Consider the following 4877-nt stretch of genomic DNA (forward strand, 5'->3'; position numbering starts at 1 on the left):
ATCTATCTATTGGTGAGACTGGGCTGTTGATGTTCTCCCACTATTAATATGTGAGGCTCAATGTATGATTTAAGCTTTAATAATGTTTCTTTTATGAATGTGAGTGCTCCTGCATTTGGGGCATAGATGTTCAGAATTGAGACATCATCTTGGTGTTTTTTTTCCTTTAATCAGTATGAAGTGTCCTTTCCCATCTCTTTTGATAAGTTTTAGTTCAAAGTCTATTTTATTAGATACTAGGATGGCTACTCAAGCTTGTTTCTTGGGTCCATTTACTTAGAATACCTTTTTCCAGCCTTTTACTCTAAGGTAATGTTTATTTTTATTGCTGAGGTGTGTTTCTTGTATGCAGCAGAATGATAGGTCCTGTTTTTGTATCCATTCTATTAGCCTGTGTCTCTCTATTGGGAAGTTGAGGCCATTGTTGTTGAGAGAGATTAATGATCAGTGGTTATTGGTTCCTTTTTTTTTTTTTTTATTTTGGCGGTGATAGTGTGTGTGTGTGTGTGTGTGTGTGTGTGTGTGTGTGTGTGTGTTAGTGTTAGCTTTCTTTTGTTTTTGTGGATGTGGGGTTATTTATTTTCTTTGTTTTCCTGTGTAAAGTTACCCTCCTTGGATTGGAGTTTTCCTTCTAGTATCTTCTGTAGAGCCAGATTTGTGGTTAGGTACTGTTTGAACTTGGTTTTGTGTGGAATATCTTGTTTTCTCCATCTATGGTGATTGAAAGTTTTGCTGGGTACGGTTATCTGGGTTGGCATCTGTGGTCTTTTAGTGTCTGCATGGCATCCGTCCAGGCCCTCTGGCTTTCATAGTCTCTATTGAGAAGTCAGATGTAATTCTAATAGATTTGCCTTTATATGTGATTTGGCCTTTTTCTCTTGCAGCTTTCTTCTTTCTTCTGTACTTTTAGAGTTTTGATTATTATGTTTTTGGAGGATTTTCTTTTCTGGTCCAATCTATTTGGAGTCCTGTAGGCTTCTTGTGTATGTATGGGCACTTCTTTCTTTAGGTTGGGGAAATTTTCTTCCATGATTTTGTTGAAAATATTTTCTGGGCCTTGCAGTCTTCATTTTCTTCTGTCCCTATGATTCTTAGGTTTGGTCTTTTCATAGTGTCCCAGATTTTCTGGATATTCTGTGTCAGGAGCTTTTAGATTCAACATTTTCTTTGACTGCTGTATCCATTTCTTCAGTCATATCTTCTAACCCCAATATTCTTTCTTCTATCTCTTGAATTCTGTTGCTAAGGTTACTGTGTATAGACCTGATCTCTTTTCTATGGTTCCCATTTCCAGGATTATCTCTGATTGGGTCTTCTTTATTGCTTCTATCTCAATATTTAGGTCTTGAAACCTTGTATTCATTTTCTTCTCCTGTTTGATTATAGTTTCCTGTCCTTCATTAAGCTTTTTGTTCAATTCTTTCATCTATTTCTTTGTGTATTCCTGTTTGAGTTTCAGGGATTTATTTTCCTCCTTTAAGGCCTCTATCATTTTCATAACCTTTGAAATCCTTCTCTTATGCCTTAGATGCAATCGTATCTCAATGGCTTGTTATGGTGGTAGAACTGCTGGTTTCTGGTGGTATCAGATGGTCCTGGGATTGTTGTTTGTGTTCTTAATGCTGATCTCTCCCCATTGTGATGCCTCTTGTTGGAGGGTGTGCCTGGTAGCTGTTTGAACACCCAGAGCTTTCTGTGGTCTTTCTGGATAACCTGAGGTCAGATCCGTGTGTATTCCAGACTATAGTGTCTGCTCTGTGCTAGAACCCACAGACAGTGGTGTTTTTGTGGGCCAACACTTGTTGTGTGCCCTGGGAATTCAGATGTGGCATGTGCCCAGTAGTTATTGGACACTGGGACCTGCAATCAGATCCACCTGTGTTCCAGACTGTGGTGTTATTCGGTGCTAGAACCCACGGTCACTGGTGGATTTTGTTTCTTTCTTTTTTCTGGACCAAGGCTCACTGAGTGCCCTGGGAATTCAGAGGCTGCCCACCACTGGCATGTGCCGTGCACCCAGGCATCCTGTGGTTGTTTGGACACCCGAAACTTTCAGTGGGTGGGTTTTCTGAGTGACCTGAGGTCAGATCCAATTGTGACTCAGACTGCAGTGTCTGCTCAGTGTTGCAACTCACAGACACTGGTGGAGTTTTGTTTTTTTGCTGGCCAAGGCTTGCTGTGTGCCCTGGGAATTCAGAAGCTGCCCGCTGTTGGGCATGTAATGCGCACCAAGGCACGCTGTGATTGTTTGGACACCCGGAGCTTTTGGTGGGTGGGTTTTCTGAGTGACCTAAGATCATATCCACTTGTGATCCAGACTGTGGTGTATGCTCTGTGTTAGAACCCACAGACACTGATATTTGGGTGGGGGGGGCAAGGCTCACTGTGTATACTGGGATTTCAGAGGCTGCAAGTCCATTCCAGTGGGGACTCAGGACTTTTCTGTGTTTCTGCTGGGTGGCCAGAGGCCAGTCCCAACCATTCTCTATACAATTTGGACCCCTCTCACTTGTGGGTTACTCATACTGGTTGCTGAATAGTCACTGCTGTCCTGCTGATCAAACAAGGTGTGTGTTAGGCACCACCATGTTAGATCTCCTTTTTTCCCTCTTTTCCCACTTTCTAAGACCAAAGAATCATTGGCTAGATAGAAGTCACCTGCATCTCATTGTCCTCAGGGTCTGGCCTGGCCTAACTACCTCACCAGCATGTGGTTAGGAGTGGGGTTACCATAAAGAGCCCAGAATCAGTCTGTGGGACCAAAGCAAGGCTGCATCTCTCAGAGACCTCACTGAAACCCATTTGGCTTGTGCACATCAGGAAGGTGGTGGAGGTGAGCAGCGGAGCAGTGCTAACAATTGAGTCTAGAGAATAAAACTTTGCACCAAAGGTGAAGCACACTCTTACTCCCACAGACTTCATTTCCAGGTAAACGGTCTTAGTCCTTCAACTGCCTTCTTTATATCTTTATATTCTTCGTCTTTGCAGAAGTCATCTTTGGCTCCTTCATTGGCCCATCTCTGCTTACCAATCTCATCCATTCTAAAGCAGTTCTTTCTTCCCTGTCAATCTCAATCAATCACTTGGTCAATTACCTTGTTGATTCCCTGCTCAATAAAAGCCTGATACAAAGCAGACACTGAGCTGGGGCCTGAAAAAAATCAAAAACAAAAACAAGAAAGAGGCACAGTCCTGCCTCCTTTCAAACTGAGTTTTAAACAGTGGACATGCACATGCTTGCAGAAATTTGGCACCTGCTGTTCAGCGTGAGCAGACAGCATAGTCATATACCTCAGTGTCTAGCAACCAGAGCCCGAGGAGGGAGTGACGATTAATTTGGGAAGTGTAAGCCTCTGCGCAGTGGTGGTGAGGAAGACATGACTAAGGCAAATAAAGGGAGTGAAGTGGTACACAAGAAGAGGCAGGAGGTAGGAAGCGCATGAGGCAAGGGCGCGTGACACGTTCCCACCATGAGCATCCTGGGGCAGTGGTTCTCAGCCTTCCTAATGCAGTGACCATTTAATATAGCTCCTCGTGGTATCATGGCTCCCAGCCATCACATTTTGCTGTGACTTCATAACTATGATTTCCTTTCTGTTATGTAGGGTAATGTAAATATCTAACATGCAGGGTATCTGCTTTGCAATCCCCCCAAAGGGGCACTGAGAACTGCTGATCTAGGGAGTGCTACAGGTCACATGGATGGTGCTTCGAAGGAGAGGGCTGGTCCTGTTGGGCATCAAGAGGATGCCAGGGCGCTTGAGTAATCCAGGAAGAGAAGGCACCAGTTGACCTGGCCCCTTCTCATCTTGTATTCCCAGTGAGCAAAGCTCTCCACATGAGGGGTGCCTTCCTTAGCCTTCTGGCTTACGCAGTTTGGCCCCTATGGTTGCCCCTTGTGATGGCTGATCTCAAGCGCTGGGTTGTGTGGTTTTGTCCAATTACTACAGCAGGGGGAACCCTACCAATTAAGAGAGAATCCAGCTGGGCAGTAGAAGTCAGAGAAGGTGCTAGATTTTTGTCCAATATTACTGTTTACTTAGAGAGATGCACTTTGCATCTGTTTTCCTTTCTACTTTTTATGACATTTAAATCTTCATGCCCTTTGAATCTTTGCCAGCTTGTGAGGAAAACCACTACTCCTTAGTAACAGCCAATGCCAAATTTCCTCCTCTGCTGAAGGGCGCAATGGCTGGCTATACATTCTTTTCTGGGCAGATTGGAACTGGCCATGCTGCAGGCCCATGGTGATATGTATTATCAGGTCAAATGCAATGTATTAGGAAGGGGTTGAGCTTTTGTTTGCAAGGCCGGAAGAGGACAAATCAGCACCATGAGGTCTTCGATGTCATCACCCAGATGCTGGCACACAACAGTTTGGTGGAATACTTATTAACACCGGTGGAAGCCAGGGTTGTAGCTTGATTGTTTCAGTCTCCATAGCAGACAGCACAAAAGGCTGCTAGGAAAGCCTTGTGGGCAAGGGTATATTGAAACTTGGTCTAAAAATGGAAGCAGAGAGATAATAGTACGCAAGATGTAAAAGCCTCATGTGGCCAAAGCGCATGGTATTTGCAAATGATTGATGGGAGGGAGTTGTGAGGATTTAGTTCCGTGAGATCCTTTAATCATTACACAGTAGGTCAAGAACAGAGAGATGGATCTTCTAGAGAACTCAAAATAGCATCACTGTTCTTGAATGTGATGCCAACAGAGAGCCCATATGTAAGCTTTCTCTGTTTCCCCCTCATCCATGCTTTAAAACGTTTTATTTTCCCATCCCACCCCTTCGGTATTTCAATCACTGATCCAAGCAGCAAGTTTGAGAATATTCCCAAAGACATTCTGTAACACTGTATATATAAGTCCATGTCATA

Source organism: Acomys russatus, chromosome 30 (genome assembly GCF_903995435.1).
Source record: "Acomys russatus chromosome 30, mAcoRus1.1, whole genome shotgun sequence".
Lineage (NCBI taxonomy): Eukaryota > Metazoa > Chordata > Mammalia > Rodentia > Muridae > Acomys > Acomys russatus.